The sequence below is a fragment of the Prionailurus viverrinus genome, chromosome C2, assembly GCF_022837055.1.
Source record: "Prionailurus viverrinus isolate Anna chromosome C2, UM_Priviv_1.0, whole genome shotgun sequence".
Lineage (NCBI taxonomy): Eukaryota > Metazoa > Chordata > Mammalia > Carnivora > Felidae > Prionailurus > Prionailurus viverrinus.
The window spans coordinates 98779354-98799157 of NC_062569.1; the positions used below are offsets into that span (position 1 = coordinate 98779354).

Consider the following 19804-nt stretch of genomic DNA (forward strand, 5'->3'; position numbering starts at 1 on the left):
ATCTTCAGCACAGGGGCTGGCACACAGTAAATGCTTAAGAAATATGTGTTGACTAACTGAGAAACACAGCTTTTGAGGTGAAGCCCTCCCCAAACACTTCCAACCTGTGCACTGCCTATAGATTACCCTGCCCCCACTATCAGACTTTATTGTGTTGATCATTATTTTGTAGACTCGAAAGTAGCATGCAAATTCCTAAAATCATACTTAAATCAGAAAGTCTAGAGAACAGCTTAAGTTCATTAATCTTAGGGATATTCCAGGATTATTTAGATATTTCAGGAATGTAAGAAAAAGAACAGGGCATGGTATTTAGGAATATTTTAAAGTATTACTGATGCCCTGAGCATTGTTGAAGAATTAGAAGGATAAGTGTGTATAATTGTCAGTGTGGGGCACAGAGAGAAATTATGTAATTTATTTACTAGTTTTCTTGGTTGATGTCTGTTTCTCCCACTAGAATTTAAGCTCCAGGAAGGTGGAGAATTTGTCCTATCAATAACTTTATCCTCTTGGTCCAGAATGGTATTTGATGCATAGTAAATATTCAGGAAATATTTGTCAAATGAGTAAGTGGAAAGCATTCATTCAATCAATCCTATGTTGATTGATATATTAATTGCTTATTACAGCAGGAACTGGGATGCCTGGGGGGCTCAGTCAGTTAAGGGTCCAACTCTTGATTTTGGCTCAGGTCTTGATTTTGGCTCATAATCAGTGAGATCAAGCCCCACATCAGGCTCAGTGCTGACAGTGCAGAGCCTGCTTGGGATTCTCTTTCTCTTCCTCTCTCTCTCTCTCCCTCTCTCAAAACAAATAAATAAACTTTTTAAAAAAGAAAATGCAGGAACATGATAAAATTCTCATTCATTCATTCAACAAATATATCTTGATGGCATGCATCCTAACATCCTAGAGCGTGTCTAGGACATAGTAGGCACTCAGTATTTGATAAGTGAATGAGATACACATGTACTCAAAAATGATTCATTTACTAAGCGTATTCATTTACTAGAGCTGCCATAACAAAGTGCCATAAGTTGGGTGGCTTAAACAATAGAAATTTATGTCTCACAGTTGTAGAAGCTGGACACCTAGTTAGTCTGCATAGTTAGTCCCATCTGAGGGCTCTAAGGAGAATCTGTACCATGGATCTCTCCTAACTTCTTGTGGTTTGCTGGCAGTCTTTGGTATTTTCTTTCTTTCTTTTTTTTTTTTCTTCTAGAAACATCACCCTGATCTCTGCCTTCATCTTTGCATGGTGTTCTCTCTGTGTTCATGTCTGAGTCCAAATTTCCCCTTTTATAAGGACCCCAGTCATATTAGATTACTCCGGTATTACCTGATCTTAACTTTATTAATCACATCTGCAATGACCTTATTCCCAAATATAGTCGTGTTCTGTGGTACAAGGGGGCAGAATTTAAATATAGTGTCATAATACTAAAATAACAAATCTTAAGGTAGTACTATTTTGATGGTTAATTTCTATTTTGAAAACATCAACTTCTCAAAATAACATCTAGTTTCATGAGTCTGTATGGAAACTGATATGATGATATTAATAGCATTTACTATATTACACAAAAACTTGTGTGTTTATAATATAGAGGGGGAACGTGAAGAAAGTCCAAGAGGCATGAATGTACATAGCACATTTTGTTGAATAATGTGTGACCAACAATGGGTTTTGTGGGGAAGACTGCTAAAGATTCAGAAGGAAATTGTATAGGAATCAAAGGCATTTAGTCTTTATTTTACAGACATCAAGGAACCAGCACAGAATTCAAAACTTCGAACTATAGAAGGTTATAAAATGGGTGAATTGTATGTAAATTATTCATCAATGAACCTGACTTTAAAAAGAAAGAAATAAAATGATGAGGTTAAAGAATGGACTTTGAAAACTAGCAATTCAGAGGTTTTTGGTGACCTTGACAGTTTAATTAGAAACAGCTAAAGAAACCAGATTTTAATGCATTGAGGAATAAATGTGGGTTTTAGCAAGCTTGAAGGTGGTACAAGAAGGGAAAGATATTGTCCACAGAAGATGGTTTGTTATTTGCTGGTTTGTTATGGCTTTTATTATTTGTTTTAGATGAGGGCAGCTGAAGCATGTTGGCAGGCAATAAACAAAATGGAAAAAACAGAAGAAAGGAGTAATTAATATAGTGAGATCCTGGAGCAGGTTGTAAGTAGTAGAGAGAAAGGTCTCTGAGACGTTATGGGTGGGTTCTGAGAGAGGTGGAAGGATGAGATGCTATTTGATGACTTCTGTTTCTCTTTGAAAAAAGATACAAGGTTAGTTGAGAATGAAGAGTAGGAGGTAAGTTATAAGGAGTTAATTAGAGTGATAAATGGAAGCCAGGGAATAAAAAAGGAAAATTACTGGGAACAATAAAAGAACTGTAACAGTTCTGAAACACCAGCTGGAAACCAGGACTCTGGAGAGGCCCCAAGCTGTACAATTTGGGAAGTCTTCTCCAGCATTGTTCAGCAGCCTGAGAGCTGAGAACACACATGAGCAGGTTCATCTGGGCTCAAGAACTAGCCAGGTACATTTGAGAACCATGGATGAGGTGCTTTAAAGTTAACAACCTTGAGGGTCCCGGATGGTAGAGAAGAAATTGGAGATTAATAATCTGGGGGGAAAAAAGAGAGAAAAAGTGAAAATCGAAAACTCTTTGGTAAGAAGGTAGAGTACTTGTTTTGTGCAACCATGTTTTCTAGAAGCTTGTCCCTACCACACATATCTTTTGACACCGGTCAGAGAGAAACCACAGAAAGCAGACTGAATACTTTGGAGGGCATAGACTGGACCCAGAAAAAGCCTACAGGTTAAGATTTCATTCCCAACTTAGCCAATGATTTAAAGTAACTTAATGCTTTGCCATCATTACCACCATTGTTGCAATTTGCAGATCCTTAGGGAATGCGTGTTACTTGTGTATATAAAAGTAGAATAAATGGGGCAATGGTGATAAATGACAAGAGGCAAATATTTTTACTTTTTTGCCCCTGATTCCAAAAATGTACTGATGTTTCCTGAAAGCATGCTCATTTATTTCTCTCATTCTAAGATTCTCTATTCTGTTAGTGAGTCTCCAGGGCTGGCACCCTTCTTTTGGCACTCACTCTCCCTTTCTGTGTTTCTTCTTCCTTGTTTCCTCCTGCCTTTAGGCATTAAATGTGGTCATTTGTCTCAGCAACCTTCCCCCACCCAGTGACCAAATAAAGTATTCTCATAAGCTTTATATTGGATTTTTTTCCCCAAAAAAGACAAGGCTAAAAAGTTGGTACTTGGTTACAGAATACTTTTAGGTAATTCCCATTTGACACTGTACAACTAACCCCTCATGCCCTATGCATTCAGATGAACCTGGGTGTCTCTTTATGGTATTCATAAGGAGACCCCTGTTCCTGTGGGCCCTGTCTCCCTATGTCAGACTGGCGAAGTAACCAACCATGTTATTCACTGTGAGATACCATGCTCTACTTATCCTCTACTTGCTTGAGTGACTATGATGAACATAATACACAGGGTTTAGTAGTTGCCTAAACCTATGAGAATTTTTAAGCTCCTTCTCTAGATATGGTCTATTTGTAAGTTCAAAAAATAATTTGGGTGAGAACTTCAATAGACAACTATGAAGAAGATCCTTTTTTCCTTACAAATATAAATCCTTATAAAATTCCATTTTTTCCTTTTTTTTTTTTTTCCTACTCACGACTCTATTAAAGCTCTTTCCAGCACTGCTAAAAACCAGCTGGTCTAGAGATTAATATGACCAGACATACCATGAATTTTTTACATCTCAAAAGTCCCAGTTTCTAGTTCTTGGTCAATCAAATATAGGTTGTATTTTCTTGTACATATGAATGTATAGTATATTATCATAAGTCTTCTCTAAATTCTTTTTTGGTCTCACTGTCTCCTAAAATTGTCCCTACATGCTTCTTTGTTATAAAGAGGCAAATGAATGAAAGCTGACGAACAGAGGAGAGAGAGAAAATGTAGTAATAAAAAGAGAAAGCACGCTAGAGAAGAAGGAAAACCAGTGAGGAGATGGAATGAGGAGTGATTTCCCTTTGCCCCAGTCCCCTAAGAGTGCTTTTTATGTTTGGATATTCCTCTCACCTAGTGCCCCACATGACCTCCTCCTAGCCATTTTTTCTACAAAAATAATGTTTCTACTGCCAGCAAATATCTCCCACCTACCCAACAGGTCGGAATCTCCTGCCCTAGCAGCTTAACATCCTCTCCAGCCCCTTAAGCCACCAATGGCTCTTGGGACCCACTGCCATTCGTTTCTCCCTCCCCCATCCCATGCTGGCATGGAGAGTGTTAATGGCTGATGCATCTCTAAAAAGAACTCTAGAAATAATTTGGTTTTACTTTATTAACATTCAAAATATAAACAGGTAAACTACAAGTTGAATTCATTAATTCTCCCTCTACTATTTAGAAAGATGAAAACTGCATTTTTAAAGAAGGGATTGATTGGTGTCATGTACGTATTTGTTCACTTCTGTTTATGCAAGATAATAAGAGTATTAACATAGATGTAAAACAATGGTATTTATAATTCCATCACCACTGTTTATAATAAAAAGGAAGTATTTGAAAAGAAGTAGGGAGAGAACATTTGCTGTTCTGTACATATATTAAATCCTTCCATTTTTGTTTATTGGGCATATGAGGAAGAAAAAATTTAATAAGTTGAGGAAGAGTTAGTGTCTTTTATCCCATGTTCACTAACATAGTGACCTAAGATAGTGAAGTTTAGAAAAGACTAAAATATGATGGAGGTACTCCTCTACATAAGGACCATAGAGGCTAGAGACATGTGCTCCATTAAATCCTCTCTGAGATAGGGATTACTCGAATAAGACCAGGATCCTCTTTTGTGTGCTGAAATGTTCTATCCTGGAGAGTAGTGAGTGCTGTGTCTGGCAGACCATTGACTCATAATTTGCCTGTAGTTCAAGATATGCTTCCTAGGGGCTAAGGCCCCATTAATTGTTCCAAAAAAAATTCATGTTTCAAATAGGTCTGTAAGGACCCATTTCTAACACTTAAATAGTTCTGGGCAGACTTTTATAATATTTTCTTGGCTGTTTGAGAAAGAAAATGTAGGTGGTGGGGAAGGGGTTTCTTATCTAGGTAAGAAATAGAGTTGATAATATAGACCACAAGGAGGTCATTCATGAGGCCTTAGTGGATGTCACAGGGCAATTGAAAAGAATGAATAAGGAACAAGGGGAGGTTGTTACATTACCTAACCTGGTGGGCTAATAACTTGTCAGTGGTAATGGAGGTATAAGTGTCTAAAGCATACATGAGAGTGAAAGGTCTTTGAGAGCAAGAGTAAAGTCCAATTAGCAGAGTAATTAATAATAGACTCTGAAAAAATATCTGTTAAATTAATGAATTAATACATGCCTCCATGTGGGCAATGCTTTGCATGTTCTTCCTTATGTAACCAATTCTCAAGGAAAGTTCAGAAACTTTGTTAGGTTCTCCAGTGAGATAGTTGAATTTTAACAAGGGCATAAAGTCACTGATTTTTATTGATTTATTCGTTTTAATCCCATTCACATTCCTGTTCTTGTTCACCCATCTAGGCAATCATATTCTCTTGCTACTTGGACCACTTTTACATGAAAGTGATGGGAAATGAGGTCAAGAGAGGTAATGAGGGATTGGGTCTCATAGACCACGGTAAGGGCTTCAGAATCCCAAGCATCAGTGAGTCTGAAAAAGCCTGATGGACAGGAGTCTTGGAAATCACAACAACCCTATTGCAGATGAAGCAGTTTCAGCCAAAGACTGGAAGCACAGATATAAGAGTTTGATTTAGGCTATATGTCAAATACAAAATTTCTGACCACTGTAGGTAAAACACACACACACACACACACACACACACACACACACACACACACAAAACCTGTGCCTCATTGGACCTCCTTTTTGCCTGTTTAATCAGTTTTACCCACCTGACACTCCCAGTTAGCAGCCACACCTACAAGAAGCTTAGGGAACAATATTGAATGTGTTTTAGAACTTCATAAGGTCTTTGGTCCCAAAGCATAGTATTTAAGACACTTCAAATAAGAATTTTAAATGTTAGATAGGTTTCCCCTTGTACTGACTCTCTGCTGTGCTAAGAATTATGGAATTCTTGGGCATTTACTAGTGTGCACATAAATCACTTTGCAGAGGAAAGAGAGGTTGAAAGTTCACACAAGACATGCATGCTCTATGACCGAGTCATACCAGAATGAGCCAGTTTGGCACACGGACTTTTGAGAATGAGAGAGAACTGACCGTTTGCCTAAGATGGGACATCCAGGGGAGGTCATTTTCTTGTCCATTTATGTATAAATCTTTAAAATTCTGAAGTCATAGACTAGTCTAACTGAAGGAAATAGCCAAGAATTTTTCTTATCATGTAGCAGAGATGACAGACTTAAAATCTGATTGCCCTTTTGATAGCTTCTGAAAGAACTAGAACTTGTCTGGCTCCATTTGTCTGACCAAGAACTATTTCCGTGATGTACCCATGAGGGTTTCTAGCAGAACCTCACACTTACTGTCTAAATTAACAATTCTCCTTTCTTCTGCCATGACACAAACCACTCTACACCATACACATGATGTTAAAGATTTTGTTTTTATTTTAGCATGTGGACATATTCTGTAAAAGCGTTTTCAGTTTCATCACGTCGACAAGCTGCTTCCATTAAATCACCCACCATCATCATGTTCACTTTTTTCTTTTCTGAAAAGTTAGAAAACAGTGAGCATCTCTGAGTTTTCGAGGCATTCACTTTGGCAAAAATAAATCTAGAAAAACATGAGCCTATTCCTTGAAATGGAAAAAAAGATGAGTTATATCATTCTTCTCATTGGCCCTTCTCTTGAGGCTCTTAAAGATAAGGAAGGAGGCTAGGTCTTTTTTAGTTTTTCTAGCAAAATGAGATGTTAAAAAAAATCTGGATAGAGATCAAACTTCTCTACCTCAGTATTTATTATGTATTACTTGTTATTTAAAATAGAAACTTCAATAAATTGAATAACATTAAAGGGTTTAATTCAAGCATTTTTGAGCATTTCTGCACCCTCTGATAAAATGTTATTGGGCAATATTTTAGGGTTACACTGCTGTTTTGAATTAGAGCAGATATACCCTAGCTCTCCCATCACTAGTTTTTTTTTTGAGAAGAAAAAAAAATCATCTGATCATGCTACTGCTGGGTCATTTAAAGCACTGAGTGGATGTGTGAAATGAGGGGAAAAACCCACTCAGTATGGGGTTAATTAGCTCTGTGGAGTTGTGGGTGGGTCACTTCCTCAGGACCAAATCACACAGGAGGAACCACGCATGTGCAGACTTAACAAAATTGAAAGAAAGCTATGAACTCTCAGACTCTGGGGCACAAATTGATGCTTGCCTCTGGAGACAAGAAAGGAATCCTTTTGTAGCACGAGTACTTTGGGCTTCATTGGTGAGAGACGAATGGACTTCCCTTCAAGCGTCTGGTGCAGGCCACTGGCAGACACTGAAAACGAAGCTGCAGTTGAGAAAGCCCTGGCCAGTCGGCACTTTTTGAAATCTACCTCTGCTGGACTCTGAAATCATATTGTCTCGCTTGGTTTCTTTAACGCGGCTTACTTGCTAAGTCTCGTCTTGGAAACAACATAATGTCTTCCTGAAAGTACGGACGAATCCTTTCTATTTTCATAATTGTGTTTCACGGACTGCCACAGGTTCCCTGCCTGCTGAGATCAGCTCAGCCCTAGTTTGGCCTGCAGGATCCCTACCAGGTTGTTTACAGTCTAATCCTTTCACGAAGTAGGGGGTGAAAGAGCAGGCAGGAAACATCCTCAATTCCTAGATCATTGTTAGGTGAATCAGAAAATTCAGGTATTTACAGGGAAATTTCACAGGCAGAGTTTTCTAGGGAAGAAAGATTTTGTGTAAAAGAGTCTTCAAGCATACGCTAACCAAGAGCCAGGGACTGGTGGGGATTGACTGTGAGGAAAGCACCACTGAAGAACATGCTAGTGAAGTTTGAGTGCAAAATATTTATGTTTTCTTCTACTTCTATGTAAATCACTCTGACACCAGTAGGAACAATCCATGAAGTATATGGACAGAAAAATCCCTAAATATTTCTTATAACTTTTGAGAGGAAAAAAATATATATGATATAGGCAAACCTATGTATATATCTTTATTTGCAATTAAACTATAAGCAACACTGGCTTCTTCAATTGGGGAAGTGGTGAAATTGAAAAATTTGAAAAGTCCAAGACAGAATCCACCACCACATACGAACATAATTGCCATACTTCCTTAATTGCCTGTGAAAAAAACCTGAATCTACATCTTGTAAAGACAGTTAAGGAAATGCAGATTCCCCTGAGAGGAAGTATTGAAACAATTAAATTGATAGATTTTCAGATAAGTGAGTGCAAGTTGCAGTTGAGGAGGACAGAGAACTGACTGAGAGTGTCCCCACAGAAGCAGTTCCGGTCACATTTGTTTCTTTTTCTTCAACTTCCTGATAGCATATGGATGTGGAAATAGGGTGATAAGAAGAGATGGAGGGAGGGAGGCCATGAGTAAGTTCTATGAATTTTTTTTTAATCAAAAGAAAGTACATCCACAACCTAATGAACAAAAATAACTTCATCACTAGTTTGAACTTTTCATTGTTGCTTTTACTTGTTTGTTTGTTTGTTTGTTTGTTTGTTTGTTTGTTTTTGAAAGAGAGAGAGAAAGAGAGCAGGGGAGGGACTGAGAGAGAGAAAGAGACATATTTTTAAGCAGGCTCCATGCTTTTGCATGGAGCCTGACTCACAACTGTGAGATCATGACCTGAGTCTAAATCAAGAGTCAGACACTTAACGGACTGAAGTATCCAGGTGCCCCTATTTTTATCATGTTGATAAATAGCCGTTCTAACAGGTGTGAAGTGGTAGCTCATTGTGGTTCTGATTTGCATTTCCTTGATGATTAGGGATGTTGACCATCTTTTCATGTGCCTGTTGGCCATCTGCATGTCTTCTTTAGAAAAATGTCTATTCAGGGGCGCCTGGGTGGCCCAGTCGGTTAAGCGTCCGACTTCAGCCAGGTCACGATCTCGCGGTCCGGGAGTTCGAGCCCCGCGTCGGGCTCTGGGCTGATGGCTCAGAGCCTGGAGCCTGTTTCCGATGCTGTGTCTCCCTCTCTCTCTGCCCCTCCCCCGTTCGTGCTCTGTCTCTCTCTGTCCCAAAAATAAATAAACGTTGAAAAAAAAAAATTAAAAAAAGAAAAATGTCTATTCAAATCCTCTGCCCATTTTGTAATCAGATTTTTTGCTATTAAATTGTATTAGTACTTTATATATTTATGCATATCTACCACCCTCTTATCGCGTATATATTTTCTCCCGTTCAGTAAGTTGCCCTTTCACGTTGTTGATGGTTTGCTGTGTGGAAGCTTTTTAGTTTGATGTAGTCCCACTTGTTAATTTTTAGCTTTTGTTGCCTTTGCTTTTGGTATCAAATTCAAAAAATCGTTGCCAAGACCAATGTCAAGTTTCCTTCTGGGAGTTTTAATGTCTTACATTCGAGTCTGTAATCTTGTTTGAATTAATTTTTGTGTATAGTGTAAGGTAGTAGTCTAGTTTCATTCTTTTGTGTATGGCCAGTTTTCCCAACACCATCTATTGAAGTGACTATCCTTTCCCCATTGCATATTCTTGGCTCCTTTGTCATAAATTAATTGACCATATATGTGTGGGTTTATATCTGGGATCTCTATTCTGTTCTGTTAACCTACATGTCTCTTTTAATACCATACTGTTTTGATTACTATAGCTTGCAATAGAGTTTGAAATCAGGGAGCATGATGCCTCTGGCTTTGTTCTTCTTTCTCCAGATTTCTTTGCTTATTTGGGGTGTTTCATATTTCCATACATATTTTAGAAATCTTTGTTCTATTTCTGTGAAAACTGCCTTTGGAATTTTGATGGGATTGTATTGAATCTGTAGATTGCTTTGGATAGTATGGACATTTTAATAAGTTTAATTATTACACTCCACAAGCACGGAGTATCTTACCATTTATTTGTGTCTTCGGTTTCTTTCATCAATATCTTATAGTTGTCAGTGTATAGGACTTTCACTTCCTTAGTTAAACTTACTAGGTATTTTATTCTTCTTGATGCAACTGTAAATGAAATTATGTCCTAACTTTCTCTTTCTGATAGTATGTTGTTATGTATAGAAATGCAACTGATTTCTGTGTATTGATTTTTCATCCTGCAATTTTACTGAATTCATTATTAGTTCTAACAGATTTGTAGGGTTTTTTGTGGAGTCTTTAGGATTTTCTTCTTTTTTAACGTTTATTTATTTATTTTTGACAGAGAGAGAAGGTGTGCAAGCCAAGGAGGGGCAGATAGAGAGAGAGAATTCCAAGCAGGCTCTATGCTGTTAGCACAGAGCCTAACATGGGGCTTGAACTCACAAACTGTGAGATCATGACCTGAGCCAAAATCAGGAGTTGTATGCTTAACTGACTGAGCCACCAGGCACCCCTAGGATTTTCTATATGTCGTATCATGTCATTGGCAAACAGTGAGTTTTACTTCTTCCTCTCCAATATAATTGCCTTTTATTTCTTTTTCTTGACTAATTGCTCTGGCTAGGATTTCCAATCCTATGTTGAATAAAAGTGGCACAAGTGGACATCCTTGTTTTGTTCCTGATCCTAGAGGAAAAGCTTTCAGCTGTGTCTATTGAGATGATCCTACAATTTTTATCCTTCATTTTTTAATGTGGTGTATCAAACTGATTTCCATCCTTGCATCCCTGACATAAATCCTACCTGGTTATAGTGTGTGAACCTTTTAATGTATTGTGTGGAATTAGGTTTGCTAATATTTTGTTGAGGAATTTTGTGTCTATGTTCTTCGGGGATATTGACCTTTCTTTTCTTGTGATATCTTTGTCTGGTTTTGGTATCAGAATAATGCTGGCCTCATAAAATAAACTGGGAAATGTTTCCTCCTCTTCTATTTTCTTTGAATGTTTGGTAGAATTCACCAGTGAAGCTGTCTGGTCTTAGACTTTTGTTTGTAGGGAGTTCTTAAATTACTGATTTAATCTTCTTACTAGTAATTGGTCTGTTCCGACCCTCTATTTCTTCATGATCCGGATTTCATATCTCCAGAAATTTATCCATTTTCTTCTAGGTTGTATAATTTGTTGACATATAATTGTTCATTGTAGTCACCTAGATCCTTTGTATTTCTGTGGTATCAGTTTTAAGGTCTCCTCTTTCCTTTCTGATTTCATTTATCTGAGCCCTCTCTCTTTTTGTCTTACTGAATCTAGCCAAACATTGTCAATTTTGTTTATCTTTTTGAAGAACCAGCTCTTGGTTTTATTGATCTTTTCTCTTTTTGCCCCTATTTCATTTATTTCTGCTTTGATCTTTGTTATTTCCCTTCTTCTACTAACTTTGGGCTTTGTTTGTTCTTTTTCTAGTTTCTTAAGGTGTAAAGTTAGGTCATTTATTTGAGACTTTTCTTATTTGAGATTTTTTTTTCTTATTTCTTTAGGTAGGCATTTACTGCTATGAACTTTTCTCTTAGCTGCTTTTATTAGGTCACTTATTTGATATTTTTCTTATTTATTTGAGATTTTTTTTGCTTAGGCATTTATTGCTATGAACTTTTCACTTAGAACTGCCTTTGCTGCATCCATAAGTTTTGGTGTAAGTTTTAGTAAGTCTAACAACTGATGTTATTGCTTATTATACTATAACTTTTCAAAATTCAAGTTTGTGGTTAGCTTGACACCTTTGCTTTTCAATTCATTCCCATCATTTGAAACAGCATAAGCAATGACTACACGCGATTACCATTATCCTTGTTAGGTTGTCAAAGTTAGCTTAATGCTTTTTTTCTGTAGTGATACCGAACCAAAAAAAAAAAGTTTCTTTTGAAAGGTCTTAGACCTCTATCCTTCCAAATCCTAATCACAGCATAACCAACCTCAAGAAGTCATTAGTAAAGACTAGAACAATATCCTATAACAATTCAGCTATGAAGAAATTGGCATGGTCCATCTCTTTGATTCATGTTCTTATGAAAATAATGTGTTGCAAAATAAAACTATATTTCTCTCAACATTTTTTCAGCTAGATTATTACAGGTTACATTGGGACTGATTTTTTTTTCCTAACAAAGGTTGAATAACACTCAAAGGCTTTAGTAGCCAAAGTTCATCTTTAGAAATAGCTTTCTTCTATAATGTACTGCCAATTTCTTATGTGTGTGTATTTTGACCTTCCTAATGCCTCTGCTATGGGCTGCCTGTTGATTGGTGCATGTTAGTGCTTTGCTTATAAGAGTTGGGCAATAGTTCAGTGATCCAGTCCAAATGTGGGCCATAGATAGAATAAGCTCATCTTCTATTTAAGAAATGTAGCAAACTGCTTTAAATGAATTTGGTTCAGACAAGGTCATTGGAACTGTTCATCTAACCCTGTGTGCTGTATGTAATGGACACTTCTGCTGAGCTCCAAAACTGCAAGGTAAATAGACAAGAAAGCCAGTAACTTGCCACCTCTGTGAGAGCTTTCCTTAAGTCTGCTATTGGATTTGCATTCTTAATCATATGGGGCCCATTTTGGTCATTTAAAAGGACTTGTTCACTGGTTCTCCTGATGTTTTTGAAGATAGTCCTGGGAATAAAAATAGTGAGTTCTTATATTATTTTCTGGTCTTTTCTAACTTTTTTTTTATAGGAGATTGAGTTTATATGCATATTCATACCAGGTTTATGAAATATTCAGCTAAATTTCTTAGACATAAAAGAATTAATTGTTAGAATGTTTTAATCTAGCTAATCATTATGTTTAAACTATAGTAGGCTCAAGTACATTTTCCTCAATTCTATTTGTGACATATACACTTAGCAAATTGAATTGAGACGTAAGCATTGTATATACTATTTTGAATTTAGTAATTTACAGATTTTTTTATTGCCTAATCCTCTTCAAAATGTAGAATGTATTTTACTCGACTGTGTTGTGATTCTGTACAATTTTTAGGACCAACATGTTATAGGATTTTGTAGTCACATAGAGCTAAACATGATGAGAGAAGTTATTGAATCCATCTCCTGACTGGAGGCAAAGCTGCATTTATTCCATCCAAAATAGATGAAGATCTTTCCTATTTTTAAATAGCCATGAAGATAGAAATTTTGTAACTGCTCTTAGCAATGTATTTGATTATTTACCACTTGCACCTTTAGGATGTTCATCTTTAAGTCTTAACTTAAATTCTTCACTGGACAGTTTAATATCACCATGCCCTAGGACAAAAATGTCGATCATTATCTTCTTTATAACAACTCTTATAGTCAGAAAACCATGAAGATATACCTCAGCATTTTCTTTCTGAAGCAAAATTATCCCAGTGTTTTTTTTTAAACATTCACTTTTGTTTTTATAGCTCTTTCTGTATGAGAGTGGCAAAGGGGACTATTTTAAAAAGTTCTGTCATATATGATGCCTCTGAAAAAGACACTGCATATTTTAATTTCACTGTGCTGATGTGGAAATAGCCACAGCTTTTTCATTATATGCTGATGGACAGAGCATTTGTGTTCATTTAACCTTGAGGTTGAAACTTGTTCCCAAAAAAGTAACTGACTCATAGCATTGGCTAGACCCAAGAATAAAGAGCATCAGTTTTCCTAATCTTAAAGCTTATCTTGCCCCCACTTCTAAAATACACTAAAATTAACTTTTCCTTGACCTCTCTCTTGTGCTATTTATTTACCAATTTAACAACTTTTTTCTATCATCTTTGTCTCCTAAAATAGACAGACAGCATTTCTTCAACAAATGTTGGAGTGCGTGCTGTGTTTAGGACACTATGCTAGGCTTGGGAGATTCAAGTGTGAACTGTTAGCAAAGACTCAAAGACAAAGATGTCCTAGGCATGTTCAGGGAGGAGCCAATAGCCTGTCACAGTATATAAAGAAGAAGCAGTGGCGGGGGGGGGGGGGGGGGGGAGACAGAAACAACAAACAAAAAACAAGAGAGGTGGATTGGGGCCAGATTGTGAAAGACTGTGGATTCCCTTAAGCAAATAGTTGATGGTGACAAGGACAAAAGTAACATTTTTCGGTCTATATTGTGGAAAGCTCTTTCCAGGTCTTTAAAACACATACTGTGTGCATGCTGTCTTCTTGGTTTAGTATCTAACAGATCACTGGGTATAAGTACCTTCTTGATTTATATCTTTTGGTATAAATTTTATGTCATGATTTTTCCCTTTGAATTAAAAAAAAAACACTTGAGGGAACCATTTGAGTAAAGACAGCCTTCTGTTCACACTGATCTGGATGTTTCTTTCTCCTGCTGTGTCCATATTTATTCCAAAGCCCTCTGTACCACTAACATGTTACTTTCTGAGTTTACACACTGAGGAGTCTCAAGATGAGTTTCCCCTGTATTAGGCACAACCTTTTTGTGCCAAATGGCATTAATGGCATTAAGCAGTGTTAACCAATTATTTCTAATTGATTGGACCACATGATAACAATGCCAGACCTTTCTAGCATCCCCTAAAGGATATCAGTGTACTATATATAGTAAAAGTCCCTGGTATACCGATCTGTTTGGAATCCATGAAGCTGCAACTGCAGAGGTTTGAGATATAGAAGAAGGAAAAGTTGTTTGGGATCAGTTGTTTGTAGAGAGCTCTTGACTGTCATCCTGACAAGAGTTTGGTCTATTTTAGGAGCTGTAAGAAATCATCTTAATTGTATTAAACACATTCAGTCCTTGAAACTGCATTTTGCCCTGCCCTGCACCCTACCTGGCTCCCTGGCTTTTAATTCATTCTTGTCTTTCAGGTCCCTATACCTGTAAAAATCAGGAAGACTCAGGAGGATTTGTATGGGGTGGGGTGGAATGTTGAGTTATATCTTAGCAATGTCTCAGGCCTAGAAACAGTCCTAGACCTAAATGCCAAACCTTTATTTTTAAATCTGATCACCTAAATTTTTTTAAGGTAGACATGATTCCTTCAGAGTGATATTAACTCATTGAGAGTTAATATAGCATATTGAGGAGAGGTAAGGCATTATTGTGATTTCTTTATCATTCTTCTCAAGATGGATCCAAAAAAGTGGATGGTCTTGAAAAGCAGACCCTAAGATATTAATGACCATTTGTGGCATTTATAGTCTCCTTAGGACTGACCAAAAGGAATGAAAATACTTCAAGAGATTTTTCTTTGGGAAGCTCCGAAGTACCTAGCGGGAGATTGCACAGGCTCTGTGTGCACTCTGAATAACCCTTCCCTCTGACTTTAACTTTGTAAACCTTTTGCCAGATAGAAAATAGAGAATTAAAAACCTCCAAATTCAGGGTGCATGAAATGTCATTAAATCTAGCATAAAATTTCTTGAATCTGTCAGATAAAGGAAATCATGTATCCATAGAGAAGATGGAATATCAATTGACAGGAACCTATGAAGCTGGCACTTATTCTGAGAGACATATGAATCTAAAAATCCAATAGTGCCTCAGCCTTTGAAAACACAGAAGCCAGAGAGGTACTAGGAAAATCAATAAGGTAAAAATCTTCATCCTACTATTTGGAATGACTCCCACATAAGAATTAATTAACACAATACTTCTAGAACATGAAAAGGATGTTAAAATGTTATCTCTACCCATAGAAAACAAAGATACATAAACCAACCCAACTTCTAGAGAGAGGGTTGAAGAGAAAAGACTGGAAGGATTAAAGGTGTGTGTAAGAGGTCATCTCTGCCCTGTTGTCACACCATTTACCCTCTTCAGATAGAAGGATAAGTGTTGAACTTCAGTTTGTCTGAGTTCCTCAGCTCTGTCATCAATGCTGTGACACATTCTAATTTTCTGATTCATTTGTGATGAATAAGCTCTCTTCTATTCACAGCACTAAAAGTAACCAATTTTTATGAGTGAGTTATGATTACTTATTTTCCATTTTTGTATTGCACTATTATTTTCCCTTTGCAAAGTTTCTCTCACGCTTTCTCAGCCGGTGTGAATCCCATGTACAAAAAAGCCCTCGGACAGGACCGCTGCCTAGGCTTCAGTCAGTCAAGAGGAATGAAAGACTGACAGCCCGATTCTGTTTTTAACCCAGCCAGATACCTCAGCTGGCAAGTGGCTCAGCTTCCGCACCATAAAATGGGTATAATAATAGCTTTCCCTTACCACTGTGAAATATTTAGAATACAAATCAAGCCAAACCTGTCTCCTTCCAAAGGAGAAGCTTAAACTAGTCTACAAAATCCTGAATGAGCCCAGATTTCAAGGGGAAACATAAAATGGGAAATACCTACATGTAGTGTAATTTAGTGGTTAAAAATATGTAGACTTTGGAATGGGGCAGACTTATTCAGATCCCAGCAGCTGTGGGATTTGGGGTAAGTTTCCTAATTTCTCAAATCTCCCTTTTTCTATAGTAAATTGGGAGTTAATGGTATTTCCTCTTCTAGTCAGGATTAAATGATACATTGCTAATGCTGCTTTTCAAACTCTTCCACAGAGGTGATCCTCCCTTTCAAGTGAGTGATCCAGTACTCAGGGTGCTGGGCCATTGCCTGAAGCAATCTGCCACAAATGAGACTTTTCAGTGATGGCTCAGGGTGCATCCTACAAATACATACAAATTTAGCATTCTACTCATTATGTTCTTGTTTGTTTCACTAAACTAGAAGTTCCATGAGGACCAAAACAGTATCTGTTTTATTCCTCCTATAACATCCAAGAAAATGAATATGTGTACAAATAAGGGTTTAAATGACTTAGCCACAAGGACAACTGACCCTCCCGAAAGACGGTTATGTCTTTATTACTTATTCTGTGGCTTGGTGTGCTCCCGTTACGCTGCTCCACGTCCCTGGATATGCCCACATTCAAATCTGAGAAGCATTTACTTAACAGGATGCCTGAAACCACAGAAGGTGCTGAGTAAATAGTAACCCTTATGTCTCTGCTCACTACTCCTCTATCTCACTGTTCCTAACCCTCTATGGAAATCGTAAAGAACTAGGGAAGTCAGAGTCTGGGAGGCCTTTAGAGGAGTCTGTGTGTCTCTAGCCACACACACCCATGAAGAGCTCTATTTTCTATACATTTTCTTTGCTTCTTTCTGGCTTCAGCTTGGAGCGACTTGTCAAGCTTCCTAGAGGTGATAAGCAGTGGGATTGCATGAGCATTTTCTCCCCTCTCCCCCTAAGCCAAGGGTGACGAATTCATGAGCAACCTTCATGGGGTCTGGAAGATTTTTGAAACTTGGTGTTTCTAAAGAGTTTCTTTGGGAGGGGATTCTCATTGGGATCCATATCACCTGGAAATATTGGAAACCATTGCCCTTGAACGTTACATAATGTAAACTGAAATCAGAATTGATTAATCTTTATTAACAATTCATTTAATTAATAGTACATTTAGTTCCTTGGAGATTGACACTATACAATAATTTCTACTAGAATATCACAAAACACGATCAGAGTTCACCACAAACCACCCCTTTTCCACCTGTCTACTCTTGCCGCCCCCCCACCATGTATTAAGGTCCTGATTCATTTGGGCTTTACAGTTATATATTCTTTGCTAGATAGTTATGCTTTGAGCCTAGCATGCGTAACGCAAATATTTTTCATCATATGCAAAACTATTATAGATAATTCTTTGCATTTCAGATGAAAACAACTTACAGACGTATAAGGTAAATATCACTTAGGCAGAAAGGGCACATTATCAATAAAATAACAATTTGAACTGAACAGAAATAAACCTATGTAGATTAATACATATTCTCAAAATTGCAGATTGTAATTCAATCAAGAAGTAGGGGCCTTTTGACGTTTATGAACATTTATAAATTATATAAGAGCCCTGAGATTAAATTTTTTGCCTTAATATTAAATTTTGGATAGGTATTATTGTTTTTCATTAATATATAAAGACAACAATTATATCCAATAAAATCTCCAATTTAACTTGGCTTTAATTTGTCTTAGACTGTGACATACACACTGTGATTTTTCTTTCCATCTTGGATTCCTGTCATTGACAGCCTGTGTGTCACTTAACATCCAGGAAAGATATTTCTTCTTCATTCCAGACCTTGGATGTATTAGTCAATCTGGGTACAATTTATATTGATCTCTTTTGATCACATCAAAAATTTAATTTTGACTGATTAACTTTATGAATAAATGCTCCTTGGAATTTGAAAAGGAAACCTATGTGCTTAGATATAAGAACATAAATGCTAAGTATAGTTTTTAAAAAGCACAATGTATTATTGAGAGTTATTGGGTTTAAATGTGCAACAGAGAAATGATAAGTGAGTATATTTCATAGATAACCACTAATCATCTTTCTCCTTTTTCTCAAAGGCTGAGGGAAAAAACAAGCTCAAAAAAGTTGGGAGGGAAGCATGAAAGGAAGGAAGGGGGGAAGGAGGAAGGAAAGAAGGAAGGATGGGAGGAAGGGAAGAAGGGAGGGGGGAGGGAGGAAGGAAAGAAGAGGGGAAGGAAGGAAGGAAGGAAGGAAGGAAGGAAGGAAGGAGATTTAAAAAATAGACTAGTGCTATGGTCTAGGATTTGGGCTTATAGAAGGGACTAGAACTTAGCAAAACTTAGAACTTTAAAGACTAGTCAATCTTTATATTTATTTCAAGTTTGTATGTACTTCCAATGAATCATACATAATCTAACTGTCTTGCTTAAAGTTTTCACTAAACTCATCAATTTTGTGAAATAATTTGAAAGCATTGGAGACTCCCAGCCTCTCTCATGTTAGCATACATTATGATCTAGGCTGCAGATTTTCATCTTAACTCTTCTTATTCAAGAAGGCGAACACCATCCTTCACACTTACATGTGCATGTACAGGGTTTCACCTCAGCCATAAAGAGGAAACTTTTTCTTTGGAGGAATCTCTATGATAGTGCACCCGTCTAGAAAACTTGTTGAGAAGTGAAATCTCTTTAATTGACAGGGGTGTTTGTTGTTGTTGTTGTTGTTGTTCTGTTTTGGGTTTTTTTGTGGTTTTTTTTGGGGGGGGGGGGGTTTGGTTTTTTTTTTTGCTTTTAGCCTTATTCTACGCCAAACTATATAATCATATCTCTGTACTTGATCTCTTTTAGTATAATTTGTTTTGCATATTTTTAGAGGCCTTATATATAAGTGGTTAAAATCATGGTGTCAGAGAGGAAAGAGTTCAATCAGCATATATTAAATCCTTGATATATTTGAGTGGGGTGTGGGTGGGGAGACCTGCTTTGTTTTTTTCAGTATCCCTGTTTGGTTTATTAATTTCTCATGGATCTTCTGTTACTTCAGTTTTGTTTTTCCATAAGAGAAGCTGTCAAAACAGTAGTGTGAGCAGGCCAGTCCCATCATAGCTCATTTGGCTTGTGAGTTGAAGATGACAAAGGAGAATTATCTGATTTGAAATACAGATGGAGGAACTGTTAAGATCAACTCCCTGCAAACCTGAGGTTTTCATCCTTAGAGATGTGTTTTGGGAGACAGATGCTTTCATTTAAAATCATTTTGTCAGCGGGGACATTCCTAGGCTGGAGAGAAGGGGCAGATGAGGCAGTATATGGTCCTCAGTGGGCACCAAGCCGTCAAGAGGCAACATTACACCAAGTCCTCAGTTGAGGGCCAATGATACACGTACATGTTGAATTTTTCCAGAGGGTCTTCTG

At 37.2% G+C, this 19804-nt stretch overlaps 1 protein-coding gene across 27 annotated transcripts in view; it reads left to right on the forward strand.

Moving 5' to 3' along the window:
* The window catches only part of ZBTB20 (zinc finger and BTB domain containing 20), a 767438-nt gene that overhangs the window by 586794 nt on the left and 160840 nt on the right, over positions 1-19804 (forward strand). The window lies entirely within an intron of this gene.